Below are 21,751 nucleotides of genomic sequence, written 5' to 3' on the forward strand. Positions count from 1 at the left end.
TGATGCTATGGCGAGGAAGATTGCTTTTCCGCAAATATATAAAAAATAAAAAACACAAATATGGTATCAAACTGTATGAACTATGTGAGTCCGACGGTCTTGTCATGAAAATAAAGATTTATAGCGGAAAATGTGAGGAAACTGATAATAAAGTAGGGCACACTGCTGACGTTGTTTTACATTTACTGGAGGACTATCTGGATAAGGGATACGCAGTGTACATGGATAATTTTTATAATTCTGTTACTCTTACAAAACTGCTAACTACACGAAAAACTTATGTGTGTGGAACCCTACGAAGTAATAGAAAAGGAAATCCCAGAGATGTGGTAAATCGCAAGCTGAAAAAAGGGGAGTGTATTTGGCAGCAAAATGGACCCGTTACTGAATGCAAATGGAAGGACAAACGAGATGTCCTTAGCATTTCAAACATGCATGCTGTTGAAATGGTAGAGGTCTGTAATCGCAATGGAAAAATTTCTATGAAACCGAATATAATACGAGATTACAATAATGGAATGTCTGGCATAGACCGATCAGACCAAATGCTTTCATACTACTCATCTCTAAGAAAGAGTATTAGATGGCCCAAAAATGTTTCATTTCATATTATAGAGATATATATATACACAATGCTCACAAAATGTTTCAAAAAGTTACTTCTTCTAACGTAAAACTAATAAAGTTCAGAGAAGAATTCCTCATCGCGTTGATTGGTGAAGAAATTCAACCAGTTTCAAAAAAAATTAAATTGCAAGAGCTACATTATTTAGAGAGTTTGCCACCTACCGAAAAAAAAGAGCGCCCAACAAAGTCTTGTCGTATATGTACCCAAGCAAAAAACGCCGATAAACGCGTTATTTCTGTCCAGTCTGCAAAGATAAGCCAGCCCTTTTGGTGGAAAATTGTTTTAAGAATTTCCACAAAAATCAATAAAATATTATGCAACCTCTTGAATTTCAATTAATTTTTATAATTATATTTTTTGTTAGTTTCTAAATAAATTTTCTGTTCGTGCAAGCTAGCATTGATTTTTTGTTCTTTTCCTAGAAGCCATCTATCTATATTAGCACTGATATATTACGAGTTTAATCGTAAATGCACAAAAATGGTAAGTAAACATAGGACGAGATAACTCGTAGTTGGCGTCCTTAAAAAGATCGCAATCTACGAGTTATCTCGTAGTTGGCAGTCAACGTGTTAACGAGTGGAATTCGACAATTGTGTTGTCTTTCCTGCCCAGACGCCAGTATTCCATATATATTATGCGTCCAATAATCGCATTCATCGGTTCAACTCAATTTATATTGGTATTTTGAAAAACCGATTGTTTCTCGGGGTGTTGGCCAAATTCTCTTCAGGTAATTACGTTGTTTTTCACCAAGATGGGCACTTTATCATATATCAAATCAGACTCAATTCTGGGAGTTTTGATCGAAAGATATATTCAGCAGCAGCTTCGACCACTCTGGATTATTCTCTCTGGGCATATGTTGAAGCACCTTGAAGCCCATCTCACCCTTGTGCTAGCGGTAACATACAACGGACATCGCAGTCAATATCGGACGATTACGTTCGCAAGGTATGCCCCAAAATTCAAGAATCGCATCGTCGAGAAGATAAAAAAATGGATGTCATATCGAATAACTTTGAATATTGCTTGGAATAGAACACGTACAATGGATTGAGTTCGATGATGCTATGATAATACATACAAGTGCAACATCTTAAACATTCCTGTATCTTATTTGCCAGAAACGTTTGCATCACTCGAGGGATGAATCAAACTACTATTATTAGAGTGGTTCCTATTCTTTAATAAAAAAAAAAGAAAAAAATATTGAAATGTTATGTCAATAATGACAAGTGACAAAAAATTAATGATCACATTATTAGTTTTGGTGGGAAACTTTCGGTACAAACCGTTGTGTCGTGTTGATAATAAAGGAGAAGTTTTATCCACTCAACCTTCATTACGATGACAAATCTGGTTCGAACGAACAAACACTTCAACTCAATGTTAAATAATAGCCTCGTAATGCAACGCAAAGTTAAATTTATTAAATGAAACTAAATTTGTCATGGAAGCTAGCCACCACGTCAAGGAGTGAAGTGAAGGAATTCAATCAGTTTTCGGTGTGATCGCCGTAAACGATTCCGCCTGTCGTGTAAGCACAACCATTGAGGGCAGCACATTAAAATTTAATCAAAAGCACTTAATCTCCTCATTTATTCAGAGCCTTTCATTAAATAAAGCATAAATAAAATACCGACAAAGGTGATGCACCCGCAGCCCTGGAGAAGATTTCATCCGACACGATATGGTACCCGAACTGCTTACTGGAACTGATGCTGATGAGGCTAACATTGGACCTAACATCATTGGTGGCATCTACTCGGATTCGGTAGAAGATCGATACGCTCAACAGAGGCGCCCGGGTCGGCATTCAAGGAGCATTATGGCTTCCCATGCATAAATCATTTTATCGGTAGACGTAATTCCATTTTCCTCTCGTGCCGGAGCGGCTGGCGCGTGTCTCAGGGAGCTGAGGAAGAAGGTGGTGGAGGAGGAGGGTTTCTATCAGTTGGGTTGTCACTATTCACCACCGTTGGGATTTGCTCCGATGGCCGATTTATAGTGAACGTTCGGTGAAATTTGTGTTCCCTCAGGTAATCCATTCCAAATCGAAATAAATGCAGAAAATTAATTGAACTTGTGCGCCCTATCATCAGTGATAATCGTAAAGATACCTCGGTGGCTCGGTACTCCATACAATGCGGTGAACCGACCGAATCGAAGCATTAAAATTCTGTTCTACAAACTCTTGGCCTGTGCAAAACCATCGTTTCCACATATCTGCAGAAGTTGTGGCGGCCGGCATTTACCTATGTATTGTATGGTATTCATGACACCAAAAGCAGTGCTTATGGGGGATTAGAGAGTGTACTTGTTGACTAACTTTTGATTTACGGACTGGCTTGACTGGAGGCGACAGCAAATTCATGTTCCATTGCATCATGTAATCGATCGATTGTTTATACAGTGGTGCAACAAAAGCGCACATATGGACAGAGTGAGGAGTTTTGCATATTTTCCTGCTTTTCAAGTCGGATGGGAATGAACTTTTCAAACATCGTCGAACAGATACAATCGTTGGGTGCATAGTTGTGCCTCTACGACATTTGCCAACCACAACAAAACTGAGCATAAAATATAAGCTTTTGAATTTTTGATTTAAAAACATAGAAAACTTTTAAATTACGACTCGCACGTAAGCCAGAGGCCTTTCAATGAAAAATTGCAATAAAATCCGAAATAGTATTTGATAAGTTATTGGACGTAGAATCGTTTGATTTGCAACAAACACAGCGAAGTGTGAAACGATATAATAGAATGAATTATGATTGCTGGCGTTCAAGACATTGGTATTCATAATGTGGAACCAAACGAATTATCACCTCATGTATTTTCTATTTATATTTTAAATCAAGCGAGCAACTATTTTTCATTTCAACATTTTTGCAAATTTGAGTTCGCAAGTCAAAAACAACGAATTCTTTTTTCAATGTATTTTATACACCGTGCAACTGTTATCTGAATTAAACAGTCCACCCTGTAGCATAAAAGTGAATTCATAATCGATAACTATTCTATGACAGCAGCCCTTCGCATTCAATTAATTTAGGACAGCACGGAGGGATTAAGCGGATAAAAGCGACGGTATACCGCTCCGAGGACATATTTCGACCATTTGCTAATGGGCCTATAAAACTGATCCACATCAGAGTTACCAATTGCACAGTGTGTGCAATAATTCTCGGTTCAACCTTTTTTCCGATAATAAATTCAAATCCTCTTCGGGTCAATAAAGGTCTCACATAAATCTGTTACATTTGCTCTATTCTCTTCCCGCTGCTTCCAATCCTGGATATGTACCCCGCACCGAAAACAGACACCGCCACAAATTCAGCTCACGAAACAAATTGGGACTGTGCGAAGCGGGCCGTGTGCTTCCGGCTGTATCAATCTGTGGGGGTACTTGAGATTAGCGATAATCTGCTAAATGACCGTCAACAGTTGTTCGGCTGTTTTCGGTTTCACTGCTTCCCGGCGCTCCTCGCCCTCCGGCTATCCTGCCAGCCTTCGATGTTGATGTAGATAGGATACAGTACATATAATTTATGGCCATCAGCCACCGCACGAATCCTCCCGTTGTTCCCTCAAGGGCTCCGTATCGTGTAACGACGACCGAACGGCTCCGCCCGCAGGACTCGAGGGGGTGACCTATTTATTTAAATCTCCAAGCGTCCGGACGGATGGTTATCAGTGAATGGTCATCTCGGTTTATGTTACTTTGTTATTTTCAATGAGCGCTCTCTTTACGCTGCCTTTGTTGAAGGAAACTACTCTTGGGAGGGCCATTGCCTTACGAATGGCATCGAGGAAGGAACCTTTTTCCGGTCGATTCTGTGGACTATTCTTTGCGAAGTACGGACCGAGCTGTGTGAGACAGCCGAGCGAATTATTTTTCTCTATGTTGATAGATCTCGGGATGAGGATATTCGTGCTACCATATGGCCGGTCTTATTGAAGATTTGAGAGTGTGTTTGGATAGTTCCCAATGAGGGTAACAATGGATAGTGGAATTAAATGTCCACCCTTGGCATTATTTCAGAAAAGATGCTATGTGGAGGTTCATTCAGATACGCATTAACCGAATACTGAAAATTTAGATACATTTTGATCAATTTATGATTAATACAATAAAATGAATTACTACACAGTTTTATATAAAAATAATAAAGAGATGTTTTTCTAGCGTATTATAGTGTAAACATTATATAGTAGTTTTTTTTTAACAATGATCTGAAATAATATTACCACATTATATGAAATGTAAAATAACCACGCGCAAAATTCCCAAATGGTATAATTTCCAGATTTTACGATTCGAATTCGTTACCGATAGAATTAACCAGGACAAACTATTCAGCAGAAGAATGCCATAAGAATAATCTGAAGATTAAGTTGTGTAAGTGGTTACATGGCAAATATTGGAATTATTTTAACCTTCCTATTCTCGCGCATAGGCCTGACAGACCGAGAATGAATGAGGTGGTTGAATTGAATGACTATTAAAACTGAATGAAGTCAAAGAAAAACTATTTTAAGGAGTTTTTTCATTCAATTATATATTTTTTTTCTTTATACACCAAAAACGCCTGAAAATACATAATAGCAATATTACAGAGACGCACACAGTCTGTGAGTAAACCAATAACGATTTCTCGTGCGATTATAGAAGTGTTAAGAATGATTTTTTTTCTATATTACAGGGTTTTCAGATTAAACGCTTACGCAAAAAAATCGAATAGCTCCTTATAAAATTTGTTTTCGCTCCGTCGATGGTAACACTGCATTCTCCACTTCGGGACGATAATATTCGGCTACTCGTTCAGTCTGATCGGATGGTTTTTAGTGTCAAGACGAACAATTTACAAGAGCGTGTATTTTTAGCGAAATCGTAATATTCGAGCAACCGAAGCCTTAATGAAACTTTGTCCTCTTATGGTAAGAGTTTCAACATTCCTCGTCGTCGATTACTTCCTCTGGGGGTACGTGAAGGACCGTTGCTATGTCAATAAGCCACAAAATTTGGAGGAACTTAAAGAAGAAATATCTCGGATTTTCAACAGCATCGAAGTCGTAATGTTAGAGTTGTGCATGAAGAATTTTGATCACCGTTAAAAACGCGTTATCGAAAAAAGGGGCGGTCACATCGAAAATGTCCTTTATTTCCGTTTGTTAAAACGGTTTTATCTAGGGTAACCTGTTTGTATGTTTGTGACTTTGTACCTTTGTAACTTTGTACGAAGCGCTGTACCACATTAATAGAAATTTAATCCCCTTCCTGTGGACCGATTGATCTGAAATTTGGAGCACATCTTTATCTCTGTCATTATGAAACTGTGTATTCCTTGGTCTTGAAAATCCAAGATGGCGGCCACTACAAAATGGCGGATTACATATTTTCTCAGAAACTCATCAATATGGGTATCAAATTAAAAAGGATTGACTAGTAGAATACAGTGATTTATGAAAAATGTAAATCCAACATGGCCGCCACCACAAAATGGCGCCATATATTTTTTTCAAAGCCTCTTCAATATGGGTATCAAAAGGAAGTTCTCGACTAGTAGAACATAGCAGATCATGGAAAATCCAATTCCAAGATGGCCGCAGTCCCCAAACAACTAATTACTTTTTAAATGGTTTCATTCAGCTTGACCTGTTTGTATGTACGTTTGAATGTTTGTAGGGTTGTCCCACATTAATAGAAAATTGATCCGTTTCTGTTGACTGATTGACCTGAAATTTGGGACATACTTTTAATTCTACTGTCATTATCAAACTACGTATTCCATGATCTTGAAAAATTCAATTTGGCCATCGCTAAAAAAATGGCTGCATGACTTGACATGGAGAACTCGAAACATAATAAACATAAATTCAAAAAGGTCACCGCCACTAAATGGTTCACTATGTATGTTTTGCAATTCCCTCAATACAGGACGGACTCGATTAGATACAGTTTCTGATATCTTTTCACTGTATATGATCAAATCCTGTATATAATCGAGTCAAAAAAAATTTTTTTTAGAGTCTGTATATAATCGAGTCCGACCTGTACCGGGCAAATGAAATGATTTGACTAATAGAATACAGTACACCATGAAAATATTCCGTAGAAAATTGGGTAAGAAATAAACGTTGGATTTCCATTATCCACAGTTAATTGTTTCATCATATACCCCACGATTTTATGTTAGTCTCATAATTGCCCTAGATCAATGAAGGGATGGATGTGATAACTACTTCATGCCACTTGCCAAATTATTTTCTAGCTCTTAGTACATTAAACCGTTTAATTTAAAAAGTTGTTTTTACTTATTTTATTTTCTAGTTTTTTAGTAAATTATCTGTATCATCATCATCACTATCACTTCTCTACATTAAAACCATTCAAAAAAATTATGTTTTTTCAATTTTTGTTTCTTACCTAACTTTCTTCGGAATATTTCGATGATGTACTGTATTCTATTAGTCAAATAATTTCATTTGATACCAATACTGAGGGGATTGCAAAAAATACATAGTCGACCATTTTATGGCGGCGACCTTTTCGAATATTTATTTTCAAGCGTGGGCCAAATTAAATTATTCAAGAACCTGGAATACGCAGTTTTATAATGACAGTAGAATTAAAAGTATGTTTCAAATTTCATATCAACCCGGTCAACAGGAACGGGGCCAATTTTCTATTAATGTGGGACAACCCTACAAACACTCAAACATACATACAAACAGGTCAAGCTGAATGGAACCATTAAAAAGTAATTGTTTATTTGGGAACTGCGGTCATCCTGGATTTGGATTTCTCATGATCTACTATGTTCTGCCAGTCGAGCACTTTCATTCGATACCCATATTGGTGGGGCTTTGAACAAAAATATGGCGCCATTTTATGATGGCAGCCATTTTGGATTTGTATTTTTCATAATTTTTATAAATTACTGAAAATAAGTAATCCACCATTTTGTAGTGGCCGCCATCTTAGATTTGCATTTTTCATAAATAACTGTGTTCTACAGGGAAACTTCGATATAACTCACCCTCGTTATAACGTACACCTTTTCAAAGTGTAAAGGAAATTTTTTTTCAATATTTTTTTTCTGATAGAACAATGAATTAAATATCTGTATTGTGATGCTAAAACAAGTTTTGTAACTTCAATCAATCTCGAAATACAGCTGGTTTTGTGATTCCAGATTCTAAATGAATCAAGCTCTAATCAACAGTACGAAGGGAAACATCATGAGAAAGGCTGGCTTCGTCTTCTGATTGAAGTTATTCATAACTTGACTAAAACAGCAACACAATAATGTATTATAGACTACGTTTGTGAGTACTTTATTATGCTTCGATATAACGTACAATTCGATGCAACGTACAATTTTGAAAGTGAAATGTACGTTATATCGAAGTTTACCTGTACTAGCCAACACCCTTTAATTTGATACCAATATTGATGGGGTTGTGAAAAAAATTTACATGGCGCCATCTTGTGGTGGCGGCCATTTTGGATTTGCATTTTTCATCGATAACTGTGTTCTACTAGTCAAGCCCTTTCATTTGATACCCATATTGATGGAGTTCTGAGAAAATATGTAATCTGCCATTTTGTAGTTTCCGCCATCTTGGATTTGAATATTTCATAAATAATTGTGTTCTACTAGTCAAGCCCTTTCATTTGATACCCATATTGATGGAATTCCGAGGAAATATGAAATCCGCCATTTTGTAGTGGCCGCCATCTTGGATTTGTGTTTTTCATTAATAACTGTGTTCTACTGAGATCGCCCGAGCGGTCTTAGGCTTTCTTTCTATATGAGAGATACAACCGCTCTCTTCTCTGTCCAAAAACTAACTGCTTTATTTTCTGTCCTTAGAAATTAAATACAAGTTTTTCTTAAAATTTATGACTCAACATTAGTAAGCGAACTTGCGATAACCTAACAGTAAGACTATGAGTAACACATAAGCATAAACAAAAACCCTATCGTAAAACTAGACCTTTTCTCTTTTAGAATAAACAAAAATGAACTATGAGTCACACGATCCGCAAAAAAGGATCGTGCAAGAGAGATGTATTTATTTAGGTTCGGGATCGACCCGACCTTATCGGAAACTTATTTACACAATCCGCAATAAGGATCGTGCGATAAAGATGTATTTATTTAGGCTCGAGCTATTGATAATTATGGGTATACAAAAACCCGTTTGTTACGGTCGCTGCACTACTAGTCGAGCCCTTTCATTTGATACCCATATTGATGGGTTTCTGATAAAATATGTAATCCGCCATTTTGTAGTGGCGGTCATTTTGGATTAGCATTTTTCATAATTAACTGCATTCTACTGGTCAAGTCCTTTCATTTGATACACAAATCAATTATTGAATATGGAATTATTATACAAATTATTCAAAAATTCCGTAAATCAAAAATAAAATACTCCGGATAATCGAGTCTAAAATTCCGGATAATCTAGTCCGACCTGTATAATGAAAAAAAAATCCTCTAATCCTTCTACGATAGGGTTTTTGTTTATGCTTATGTGTTACTCATAGTCTTACTGTTAGGTTATCGCAAGTTCGCTTACTAATGTTGAGTCATAAATTTTAAGAAAAACTTGTATTTAATTTCTAAGGACAGAAAATAAAGCAGTTAGTTTTTGGACAGAGAAGAGAGCGGTTGTATCTCTCATATAGAAAGAAAGCCTAAGACCGCTCGGGCGATCTCAGTAGAACACAGTTATTAATGAAAAACACAAATCCAAGATGGCGGCCACTACAAAATGGCGGATTTCATATTTCCTCGGAATCCCATCAATATGGGTATCAAATGAAAGGGCTTGACTAGTAGACACAATTATTTATGAAATATTCAAATCCAAGATGGCGGAAACTACAAAATGGCAGATTACATATTTTCTCAGAACTCCATCAATATGGGTATCAAATGAAAGGGCTTGACTAGTAGAACACAGTTATTGATGAAAAATGCAAATCCAAAATGGCCGCCACCACAAGATGGCGCCATGTATATTTTTTTCACAACCCCATCAATATTGGTATCAAATTAAAGGGTGTTGACTAGTAGAACACAGTTATTTATGAAAAATGCAAATCTAAGATGGCGGCCACCACAAAATGGTAGATAACTTATTTTCAGTAATTTATAAAAATTATGAAAAATACAAATCCAAAATGGCTGCCATCATAAAATGGCGCCATATTTTTGTACAAAGCCCCACCAATATCGGTATCGGAAGAAAGTGCTCGACTGGCAGAACATAGTAGATCATGAGAAATCCAAATCCAGGATGACCGCAGTTCCCAAATAAACAATTACTTTTTAATGGTTCCATTCAGCTTGACCTGTTTGTATGTATGTTTGAGTGTTTGTAGGGTTGTCCCACATTAATAGAAAATTGGCCCCGTTCCTGTTGACCGGGTTGATATGAAATTTGAAACATACTTTTAATTCTACTGTCATTATAAAACTGCGTATTCCAGGTTCTTGAATAACTTAATTTGGCCTCCGCTTGAAAATGGCTGAATGGCTTGACTTGGAGAATACACTACACTATGAACAATAAATATTCGAAAAGGTCGCCGCCATAAAATGGTCGATTATGTATTTTTTGCAATCCCCTCAGTATTGGTATCAAATGAAATTATTTGACTAATTGAATACAGTACATCATCGAAATATTCCGAAGAAAGTTAGGTAAAAAACAAAATTGAAAAAACATAATTTTTTTGAATGGTTTTGATGTAGAGAAGTGATAGTGATGATGATGATACAGATAATTTACTAAAAAACTAGAAAATAAAATAAGTAAAAACAACTTTTTAAATTAAACGGTTTAATGTACTAAGAGCTAGAAAATAATTTGGCAAGTGGCATGAAGTAGTTATCACATCCATCCCTTCATTGATCTAGGGCAATTATGAGACTAACATAAAATCGTGGGGTATATGATGAAACAAGTAACTGTGGATAATGAAAATCCAACGTTTATTTCTTACCCAATTTTCTACGGAATATTTTCATGGTGTACTGTATTCTATTAGTCAAATCATTTCATTTGCCCGGTACAGGTCGGACTCGATTATATACAGACTCTATTATATGTGATTCGATTATATACAGTTAGGATTTTTTTTTAAATTTTTTTTTCATATATGACTTATTTCATATAACCTTTCAACGTTAACGTGAAATTGAAGTGACTATTACAAGTACAGTGGGGTAAAAATCTTGATTTTGGAATATTTAGCTTGAATTTTCTCCAGCAATTGTTATATCGATATTGCAGCCAAATTAGAAAGATAGAAGTTGGGCGTCAGAGAACAAATTTTAGAGCAGTTAGAGAGCTTCAACTAATTGATAGAAACAATCTAGTTAAATATAAATATAAAATAATAATAGAATCAACAATAACACATTAAAAATTATTAAATTTTAAGTTTTTTTGTTCCGAAATGTTATTAAAATTGACCAATTTAGATGTTCCACTATTATATCCTATAAATTTCCTCATCTTTCAAATGAAAGTAACCGAATCGTCTTCCGTAGCGTATTTTTGTATGTAGAGCCAGTTTGAGGTAACAGAGTATTAAACAAACAAAAAAACTTCTCTAACTCTGCCATTGTTGAAATTGGAACATATGCATAGAAGAATTTTTTCCATAGAAAATGATCGTCTATCACCTCCTGAGAGAATTTGGATGAAATTATTTTCTTTGGATGAGAAAGGTATTTTCTGACCTTAAGGGGATGAATCAAAAATGAAATACATGTTTTTTTTAATAAAAAAATTAAAAATAAATGCAAAAAAACGGATAAAGAAATTTTTTTTTGACTCGATTATATACAGGATTCGATCATATACAGTGAAAGATATCAGAAACTCTATCTAATCGAGTCCGTCCTGTATTGAGGGAATTGCAAAACATACATAGTGAACCATTTAGTGGCGGCGACCTTTTTGAATTTATGTTGTTTATTATGTTTCGAGTTCTCCATGTCAAGTCATTCAGCAATTTTTTTAGCGATGGCCAAATTGAATTTTTCAAGATCATAGAATACATAGTTTGATAATGATATATAACAATATATATATATATATATATATATATATATATATATATATATATATATATATATATATATATATATATATATATATATATATATACATATATATATATATATATATATATATATATATATATATATATATATATATATATATATATATATATATATATATATATATATATATATATATATATATATAATATGTTTTGTAGAGATTTAATATGTTTTCAAAAAAGGTGCCTGGGGAAATCGTCTTGCAAGTACGTGTATGTCTGGGACATACGATTAATTCTAGCAAATCATCATATCTCATTCCACTTCGGCTTCTTCTATCATGATATGCATCATCCAACAACTAATCACCATCCTTTTGCCATCATCAGTCGGTTCTAATAGTGGTGGATGTAACAAGCAATACCAAATAACCAAACCAATCGTGGTTCAGTTTTAAAGAACCGTTGATCCTACGCTCGTTCTGACGAACCAGCTCAAATGAGCGGCTCGTGAGCGCTCGCCCGTCTCTACGTACAATAGACCTTGTTCCTGAACCCCTTAGGTATGTTTACATATGCCTTAGCAAACTGTAGTCGTTTTTGTCATATTCACCTTTGAGATGAAATACTTTCCACGACCAACACGACCTTTCAGATTGTTCCTGTATGGTACTCTCCGGACAGTGTCTGTGGTGACAGGTCTTCCAATAGTGCCGGTAATTTCGGTAGTCAATTTAGGAATGTTGGTTTTAAGGTTCTTTCGCAATGTTCGCACAATTATTCGTTCATCATCAGAAGATAGGATCCGTTTGCGTCCTCTACCCGGGAGACTTTCCATGGTTCCTTTGCATTTCCACTTGATTATGATTTTCTTTACTGTAGAGTAGGTTCATCCGACAGAAGCTGCTAAAGGGTGCCTAACATCGTCAGGGAGCGAATTTTAATAAAATTACAACGCTCTGTACGTAAGATGACCGCTAATCTCAATGTTTCGCAACCGACAATGTACAATGTGCTCAAAATAGAGCTGGGATGTCAATCTTTTAGGAAATGTTATGTTGATGGAGCTTCGGAAGATTCGAAGAAGAAATGGTTTGAAAAGGCGGGAAATGGCAAATGAAGGCTTCTCCTTCATTCCGTAGTTCCGAAGCGCAATCAGGGATGTGATTTGCGGAGGTAATTTCAAACGCGACAAACTACCACTTGTTTTTATTGAGAAAGACGTTACACTTAATGCTTTATATTAGAAAACGGATGTTTTGCAGAGTGTCGCAAAATCTAGCATGGAAAGATTGTACGACAATGATCATTACGTGTTTCGGCAGGACGGAACGCTTTTTTCATACTGCACCCAAAATAGAATTTTAGCTCATGTTTTGTCATCCCGATTTATGACATTAAATGAGACATAACATAACAGAAAGACAAATAAGCTTTCCGCCTACTTTGCCACATACACGGCCCAGACCGAGATAGATATTGTTCTCCTTCATGCGCTCCTTTTTTACTCTTAGACAACACTTACCAACTTCATTTTATAATCAGGTGCAATATTATCACGTATTTGCTAAACAACTGCTGAAGCATCATTAGCCATGTGGATAACGGTCGTGTAAAATAGCTTCCAGAATTCCAGCCGGCCTTGGTTCGATCCCCATTGACGTCGTATGGATTTTTTTTGACACAATACTGTAACCGTTCGAAGTCCCGACACGCGAGTTTAGCTAAATCAGGTGGCTTTAGCGCCACTCCCAAAGGGAGACCACCTGTCGTGTTATTTACCCGACTAACTATTGGAATTTCTCTCAGGGGTAAGCTAGCCTCGAACGACCACGCACGATATAGGGAAAAGGTCACGGAACCTACGTGAACTTCCCTGCAAAAATGCGATAACCCAAAACTCCGATTTCCGTGAATACCTGAATTTTCAGGAACCTTCCCAATTCGATTAGGTAGCGTTAGGAGATGGAATCAACCAGAAAAGATTCCGAATAAAAATTAACCGAAACGAAATATTATTTCGTGAAAGAAACAAAAACTCATTTACTTCCCTATTTACAATTTATTTCCTTCTCCCTTCATCTTCCTCTATTTCCCTACTCAAATCCTAAACTCTCAACAAAAGCTCTCTCTTCCCAACACACTCAATAAAACTTGAAATTTAGTAGCGTTACGTTTCTACGCTATGGCCATGCGTTCACTTTAGTCACCTACCTGCGCGCAGGGTTTCTACCGGGCTGATAGCGTGCGATGAAAATGAGCTGGATACAGTCGCAGCTGAATTTGCTGACGGTAAGCAACCGTTGTTGCTTGTTGCTACCAACCAGGATTCCGCGGTCAGGAAACTCAAAAACGCAGCGTAACTGCACCAATGGAAAAATCTAGTTACAATAAAATAAACTGATTACACTACTTTTTTTCTATTAACGAAATACTATTCCACTAAAATACCTTTTTGTCCTTATTCGCACTTAAAGAAAAACGTTCCGCTCTCTGACCGCTTCGCAAACGAAATAGCCGAGAGTTCCAAAAAATTACAGGTTCTAACTGTGGTATGCCAAGTGGCCATTGATTTCCGCCCGTGAAATTTCTTGCAAAGAAATTCGCCGAATATTCCCTTCTCGTTTGCAATTATTTGAGAGGAGCTGGATCCCAAAGAAATAGTTGGGAATTACGACGCATAGATGGCATTGCGTATTATTAATTCCGCACTGGTTGCTATAATTTATTCATTTAAATTTTTCATTCATTTTTATTTATAACAACCGGAAAACGTTACATCACCCCTCACAGTTTTATGAAAGTTTGATAAAAAAAAATGAACAAATTTTCATAATTCAAATTTAACTTAAATATTTTTTTTAACATTGTATTTTCAATCACATACTTCAAATCAATCACAAGGTTGTATGCTACAATAATTTTAACGACATATCTCATAACGTAAACTTGACTAAACTGAAAACTTTCTCACTGTTATTCGTATGAACTGAATTTTTTCCATCGAATTACTACTTTTCGATCCATCCAAAATTCTATGTTCTTCGAAGAAAACTATCTACTAAGATTGATAACCAAATTTTGAATACTTAAATTCTGCTTATCAAATATCGATTTGACCTAAATCAGAACGTAAACTAGAAAATACATACAGACTACTTTACTGTATAATTGACAGCATAACTTTATGCAACCCTGCGATCGAAAAATGAACTGTCATTGGTACAGCTGTCATTGCGTTACGTGAAAGTTATTTGGAGCTCTGGAGTGATGCACATGCCTATAAGGAAATTTTAAAATTTGAGAAATATTGTAAAAAAGGTAAGAGTTCTATTTGATTATCTGTATCATTGTGTTTTTTTTATGTTTACTAATATCTGCTTTATTTTTCAGATCTTTTCAGGTTCTCTTTTCAGGTTTTTTTTTCATATTTTTTCAGGTTTAGAACAAAGGGGATGGCGTAATATCGACTACATCGATACTATCAAAGAACACAAAAAAACATGGACATCGACTATATCGACACTTTTGTTATGTTTTCATGTTCAGGTTGGTGAGCGATGCTAAAAAAGTGATAAGATTAGATTTGCATGATTGATATTGTAACGATGTTTCGCTTCGGCGATGATATCGTTAAGGTTAGGCAATGTAAACAAACAAGGCTAACATAGGTTTACAAATCCAATTCACTCAATCTACCTGACATATTTTCTTTCTTTCTTGTACATTTCCATCTTTGGATAATGTCATAGCTTAATCAACTTTATCTAAAACTTTTTTAAATAATTGGCATGAAATATACCAAGATTTTTATTATTCTCGTCTACCAATTCATAGCTATCTCCTAAACACTTTCTCACAAATGCTACCGTGTATTTTGGTCCGAGTTTCGCACAGTATTCGTAATCTTTGGCTTTGCTTGATAATATTGTGGATCTTTTAATATTTTCTCCCCCACCTGATATGTTGGTGCGTTTTTATTCGATCTTAGATTATAATATTTGGATTGTTTTTGGTATGCTTTGGCTAAGTTCTTCCTGACATCTGACAGAAGATTATCCTGTTCTCTGCTATCACCGGAGATTGGTCTCTCTTATTTTCTCATATTCGATTCCATTTGTAATCTGATTGCGACCGAACATTAGGTAAAAAGGTGAGTATTTTGTTGATTCATGCACTGAGTTACAAAGCGAATTAGAGATTTGTTATAAATTGTCGGACCATCGTTTATGATTATCTTTAATAGATGCTCGAATAGCAGTCGTTATGACTCTATTTATTCGCTCGCTATTATACACCTGTGGGTGGTAATAGGGTGTGAGCCAATGCTTCACTCCATAATGTTTCAGTAGATTGCTGAATTCTTTTGAACAGAAATGCGTTCCGTTATCTGACAACACAACCTCTGGGACACCGAATAGGAGGAATACGGATTGCTCGAGATATTTTACCAGTGAAGAAGCCGAACCATTTTTAAGCTTTTAAAACAGCTCATTATTTGCGCATTTGACTCTCCAGCATCCAGCAACGAAACATATGCTGTAAATGATCAACATAATATTACTATGTTGATTTATCAAATAGATCGAATAGATAACGGTGGTGGGGGAACAAACATGTAAACGCCGCTACATGCCTTGACAATAAGGACACAAAGTGCAGCACATTTCAAGCCGGATGTAAAGAAGGTATTTTTCAGCAGTAAGAGCCAGGGCTCGGCATAGCCATAGTCAACTGAGGATAGTCAGCTGACTGTCTGTCTGACTATATTCATATTCAGTCGGAAATAACTTCTGCTTCTTCACGCAGTTTCTCCGCCAAAACGACTAAACAGTCAGTAGGGTGTTTAGTCGCTATCTCCCTCTACCGACTCGACTATATCATTTAATTCTTCTCAGTCAATTTGTCTTTTTTTGTGTACACGAAAATTACTCACACGTATAGAATAGCGTGCAGTATGTGTGCGCTATTTTGCACGCTATTAACTAATACTAACGCAAGGACCTTTATAGCATACTTGAAAAATGTCTAAGTTCGTTGGTTTGAGTTCACGATGGGTAGACAATAACCGTCCATTGATGGGGTAACTACTTTTTTGCATTAGAAATCAAGTTTTCGTTCTTCTTTATATGGACGTAAAAATAAGATTGCGTACGTGGGTATCAATTTAGTTCCTAGGGGATTGAAGCATTGAAGTCAGAGGCAGATTTGTATTCATTAGTCGCGTCAGTTAGAATAACCACTGACTGGACTATTTCAACAGTCATCCTCACTGGTCCTTCGCTCCGGATTTTCTGTTGCCGTTCTCAGTTGTCTTTGAAACGTTGGAAATGTATTTTTGGTAAGAGATACTGAAAAACTACTTGGATATGAGATAAGTTCAGTGTTTCAGACAGCGAGCGCCCAACTAGACATTTCAATTCTGAGAGTTAATTGGAAATTTAGCTCAAATTGGCGTTTTATTGCTTCGCGGGATGTTCGTTCACCTCACTCATTGAAAGCATACTTCGCCCCTTGTCAGTGCTGTATTAAAGAGGTTCATTCTTGACTATAAACTTACTATGAACGGTTAAAAATACATAGTTCTACGTTAACCATGCGGTCGTGTCTTGGACACCATCCTTCTTTTTTTTTTGCGGTCCGCGACACATTGGCTAACACGTGTTTGTGGTCCCTATGAAAAAAGTCACAGAAGGGTTGTGTCTGAGACACGACCGCATAGTTGACGTAGGATTCCGTTAGGCTATCTGTTGATTTTGGATATGTTTGAAGAATTACATCGTTAACCTCTTTGATAATGATTTGGTGGCCTCCTGGAAAGAGCCGTTTTGTTTGGTTGTTGGGTATTGGTTGTTCACTCCACCAGTTTTTACCGAGTGATGATGACAGAAGGATGGTAAATAGTCGTTGGATGGTGCGTATCAGATAAGATATCGAAGTGGAACGAGATATGATGAAAACCGCCCTCTGTCTAAACGAGATGCCTCCTGTGTTATGTATGGATGAAATAAAGAAAAAAAAAACTCACCAATGTAATATAAGATAATTACCAATACCGAACACAATTATCAATTTTTCTCATCAGTAAAAACATGTTACTTTAATATAGAGAAAACATATTTGAAATGGAAAAGGTAATTTTCTTTTATTATTTTTACTTTCAGAGTGTTTATTCAACCCAATGCGAATTTTAATTGGACCAACAACACCTAATACTATAAGTACAGCAATCACTTTTTCTAATATTTCTTAACTTTTAAATTTTTCTCGCCGTATAAACTTTCCTTGGGTGAAAATGAACACAACTAACAGACAGCTTAAATCGAACGACCCGTTCTCGTGCGGGAACATACCTTGGTTTTTATTTATGACAATTGAAATAAATCGTTTTATATATCAAGTCATTTTTAACACAACTGCAACCATATACAATTTCACACTTACGCTAAACTTTTCACAATACACGACCGGTCATTGATATGAAATTTCACGAAGCAACCAACATTAAAGTTCCAAATTTGAATTTTATTTGCTAGAATTAATCGTATCGCTCACCTAACTTGCAATATAAAATGCCCCCGACTTTCATATATTTGCATTGTCGATTTCCCCCAGGCAGCTTGGTTTTGATGTCTCTTTTGGGGAACACATTCCGGTGGGAGCAAAATCTTTCCCTACTTTTATGTATCTGCAATGCCAAATTACCCCAGGCAGCTTGGTTTCGATGTCTCTGTTAGGGACCCGTCGCATGTGTCATCAAGCTCGACCAATCAGATGTGGGTATTTCCGTTAGGATAGGGGTTGAGATTTTTCAGTTGTTCAATAGTTAGTTTCATGACATATATTATTTTCTTCACTATAAACAATTGTTATGGAGTGCCGAAATCGATTGAAGCAAAAATTTTATCAATCCATCATGAAATGACTGAGCAATAAGCGTTTGAAATTGGACAATTTTCACGATGTGCTCGATTTTCAATTTGTACCCCAATGTGTTCCCGAAAAACATAATCCTACGTCAAAAAAGAAGAGTACCACTGTTCTGAACTAATTGTTGAAAAAAGTGTTCACGAAACTCATTTATTGATATTGTGCTAACGTAAGAACTGTTGTACACACGCTACACGCGGGACACGACAGGACACAACACTTATACTTCTTACAAACGTAAAAAGGACGTGTTAATTTACTTTTTACCGTCCTTTTCACGCTTATAAGTACTACAAGAGTTGTGTCCTCTCGCGTCCCGCGGGTAGTTTGTGTCCACAAAATATGAATTCTTAGAGGGTACTGCTAACTCCGAGACGAGTTGGCGCGAAATCCATCATATAGCAGAATTATTTTCTTTAAAATCTTCATTTCTAAAAATAATATTTTGTTGTTCATTGCATTGATCAATTTCGCCTTCTAGTGGCTTGAAAAAAATTGAAAAATGAGAGTCATAAAAAAAATATCATCCGTTGCTGTGTTTACCATGTTAACTGGTCTCAACGAGTCAAAAGGGTTTCTACCATCATTATCCACCATATTAAACATAGCAATGGAAAAACCCTATTCCATCCCAGAGAGTAATTCGAACGAACTGCTCATAACCTGCCACCACATCGCATCGGCTGATTTAACCCAAGGATCCTGTTCCCTGTACAAAATGTTCCATTCCTACAAATATTAGTTACCAGTTCGATTCAAAAATTAAAGATAACCATGAAATGCCAATTCCATACAATACCTCCGAGCTAGGTTCGATGGAACCCGGTTTCGGAGAATTTGTCAATGCTGGCGTACAATATTCACGATCAGAGATAGAAAGTCAAGTAAACCCACCCATTATCCGCCCAAGGCAGGGTTAATTATTCTTGCCTCTTTTGGCCTATCCACGTGCTGCTGCTGCTGCTGGATTTATTTATCTTTTCTTTTTCTGCCTCGAACAGCCTAGCGCCAAGCATCGACGGAACGATGGCACTCTGCTCCGGCAGAAGTCGGTCCGTGGGTTGGAACTTATTATCATCACAATTGGAGAGGTGATAAGGTGCGGCATATGACAATGTTCTTCTCCGCTAATGCCGGTTGATTTGTTGCCTTTCAAGAGTTCATTAAGGGCTTTGTTAGATGTGTCATGGCGGGCGGGTAGTTGTTCAAGTTATTTCCAGGGCGGACCGTGTTCTTCAGTGGAACTCCTGGAAGCGCTTGCGGATGCCCGTATGGGTTGTTAGGAAATTTGAATGATACCCGCTTATTTCAAACTAACGGGAATACCTATGGAGTTGTTGAAATATTGAACACTGACCGGACAGATCTACTTATGATAGTAAACGAACGTGGTTAGCATAATTCTAGAGAACAAAAAAAAAGTTCCCATTCGACATTTCTTTGCTCTTGGCACAAATCTAAAGTGACAACTACTGTAATTACATTACCGGTGAACAAGTTATCAACATTAAGAGCTTGTATCACTTCTCATTCGTTGACCGGTCCATTCAGCATTATAGGCGAATGGTCCAGGCGGTCAGTACCTGGAGGAAAAAGATTCCCCTTCGGGAGGAAAGTGAAATAAGATCTGGCCGAGGCAAACATTTGCATTCAAATAAGCCGTTCGCGAAGAATCCCTATGCGGGGGAAGAAGGAGCGTCCGAACATCGTGCAGCCCACACACGATGTCCCACAGAAAGAGCATAAGAATAATCGTGTAAGTACGAGTGAAGTGGATACAAACGTAAAGAACATGGAAATGCAGCGCAATCGATCTGTTGCAACGTTGGTTTGGGAAGCTGTGGGGGAGCAATAAGCAAAACGAATGGGAATCAATTTTAATTAAACAGATGTTTATTCGCTGTTGCTCTTCGAAGTGTGGCACCTCTATCTCGTTGTGTTTTTATGTTTTTACCCGGATGTAAATGATTTGTTTATATCGAACGGAATAATTATACATAACGAGCAGCGTTTATTGGGTGTGTACGATTCGGCTTCGGTGTGAACAGTAATGGATGATTAATTTGATTCCAATTGTAGAGAAAATTATACTAATTTTATCCCCATCCGTTTGAATTATTGGTTTGATAATTGAATTCGTCTGTTTAAAGAGATATTGTGAAACATTGACAACTACGAGGACTAATCATGAAACAAGGAACGATTTGGAGCAATCTTCTATCATCTCTTACGACTCCCCCAAATTCACTCCCTACCCGACCAAATCCATCAATCAGCAATACAAACAAACTCATTGAATCCGACAAACCGCGAGTTACAATTTACCACTCCTTCGCCCTTTGGCGTGCGGTGTTAAACGCACATTACCTACACGTCGGCATTATCCCGGTTATCATGCGGAACAATCATAAATCTCGACCTCGTCACGTTATGGAAATGTAGCGCTGCCGAAGTTTGCCGCCGCTGTAAATGTAAATATACAATCCCAAAATTATAGGTTTGCTCGACAGTGGGAGCGGAGGCGCACCCCTTGGCGCCATTTGTAACGTTTCGCAAACAAAAACAACGCTTCCAACGTCCCGTTCACGGGTGCTACGGCTACGGGAGCCACCGAGATTAGCTGTGATTTTCCGGTAATTTTCCACTTTGCTTAGTGAAACCTTCCCGACTTCTGGCGTGGCGACCGCGGGGTCCTCGGCCACACAAGATGAGGAGACGTGTTGATGTAAGATTTATGCTGCTTTTCCTTTGCTAATTGAAAAATGAGCACGAAGCTTCCACGGGTGTGTGGAACGAAACCTAGCGACCGCGAGGACGATGACTTTCATTGTCGCCAACGGAACTCATTAGGCGTGTAAGAGTGTTCGTAGGTGGTTTCTACATCATCTCGCAGCAATTTGTTGGCAAGGGTATTAAATCTGTGATTTTTTTTGAGTATTAAATCTGTGATTTCAAACATGACAATTGAAAATTTTCGGAAAACTCTGAAGGAAAATGGGAAAATTTCAAAAATTCAATTCGTATGTGCTCTACGATTACATATTGACAAGCGTTGTTAGTTCATTTGATGTTTGCGGTAACGAAATTCATTTTCGTTC

The sequence above is a fragment of the Toxorhynchites rutilus genome, chromosome 2 (genome assembly GCF_029784135.1).
Source record: "Toxorhynchites rutilus septentrionalis strain SRP chromosome 2, ASM2978413v1, whole genome shotgun sequence".
Taxonomy (NCBI): domain Eukaryota; kingdom Metazoa; phylum Arthropoda; class Insecta; order Diptera; family Culicidae; genus Toxorhynchites; species Toxorhynchites rutilus.